Raw genomic sequence first — 1763 nt, 5'->3', positions numbered from 1 at the left:
GCCTTTCTCTCTTACCGGTTAGCTACAAAATCTGATGAAAAGCGATATTAGCTACGACAGGACAATAACTCCACTCTGAAACTGGTGAATATCAATGTGGGTCAATAATAATGTATCTGAAAAGAAAATCTAAAAATTTCTTTATCACTTTTGTTGATTATATGGAAGCCTAGGACTCAGTTGCCAGTAAATCACTAACATAATCGATGAACTTGACTTAGATAACAAAATCACAGTTCTAAGTAGCCAAACACTAACAAAAACCAATTCTAAATGTCTAGAAGTTTTCACATCAAAACTGGAGTGAGGCAGGGAAATGGTCTCTCCTCGCTGCTCATTAGCTGTGTTGTAGAAAAAGTGACAAGGGGATGGAGAATGTCATTAGGAGCAAGTGAAACCGATGAGGAGGATATATTAGGTTACGAAAGGGACATACTGGAAATACATTGTTTACCGTTTGTGGATGATCTGTGTTTTCAGACTGTATGGGAACAGCCACTAAACAAACAGAATTGCTCAAAGAACAACCTTAAAAAGCGGCCTTACATATTTCCTTTTATAAAACCGAATTTATGACAAATATTAAGGCAGGCCCCAACATACTGAAAGCTAAATACACTCCTGGAAATGGAAAAAAGAACACATTGACACCGGTGTGTCAGACCCACCATACTTGCTCCGGACACTGCGAGAGGGCTGTACAAGCAATGATCACACGCACGGCACAGCGGACACACCAGGAACCGCGGTGTTGGCCGTCGAATGGCGCTAGCTGCGCAGCATTTGTGCACCGCCGCCGTCAGTGTCAGCCAGTTTGCCGTGGCATACGGAGCTCCATCGCAGTCTTTAACACTGGTAGCATGCCGCGACAGCGTGGACGTGAACCGTATGTGCAGTTGACGGACTTTGAGCGAGGGCGTATAGTGGGCATGCGGGAGGCCGGGTGGACGTACCGCCGAATTGCTCAACACGTGGGGCGTGAGGTCTCCACGATACATCGATGTTGTCGCCAGTGGTCGGCGGAAGGTGCACGTGCCCGTCGACCTGGGACCGGACCGCAGCGACGCACGGATGCACGCCAAGACCGTAGGATCCTACGCAGTGCCGTAGGGGACCGCACCGCCACTTCCCAGCAAATTAGGGACACTGTTGCTCCTGGGGTATCGGCGAGGACCATTCGCAACCGTCTCCATGAAGCTGGGCTACGGTTCCGCACACCGTTAGGCCGTCTTCCGCTCACGCCCCAACATCGTGCAGCCCGCCTCCAGTGGTGTCGCGACAGGCGTGAATGGAGGGACGAATGGAGACGTGTCGTCTTCAGCGATGAGAGTCGCTTCTGCCTTGGTGCCAATGATGGTCGTATGCGTGTTTGGCGCCGTGCAGGTGAGCGCCACAATCAGGACTGCATACGACCGAGGCACACAGGGCCAACACCCGGCATCATGGTGTGGGGAGCGATCTCCTACACTGGCCGTACACCACTGGTGATCGTCGAGGGGACACTGAATAGTGCACGGTACATCCAAACCGTCATCGAACCCATCGTTCTACCATTCCTAGACCGGCAAGGGAACTTGCTGTTCCAACAGGACAATGCACGTCCGCATGTATCCCGTGCCGCCCAACGTGCTCTAGAAGGTGTAAGTCAACTACCCTGGCCAGCAAGATCTCCGGATCTGTCCCCCATTGAGCATGTTTGGGACTGGATGAAGCGTCGTCTCACGCGGTCTGCACGTCCAGCACGAACGCTGGTCCAACTGAGG

The sequence above is a fragment of the Schistocerca nitens genome, chromosome 1 (assembly GCF_023898315.1).
Source record: "Schistocerca nitens isolate TAMUIC-IGC-003100 chromosome 1, iqSchNite1.1, whole genome shotgun sequence".
NCBI lineage: Eukaryota > Metazoa > Arthropoda > Insecta > Orthoptera > Acrididae > Schistocerca > Schistocerca nitens.
This window is presented reverse-complemented; position numbering follows the sequence as displayed.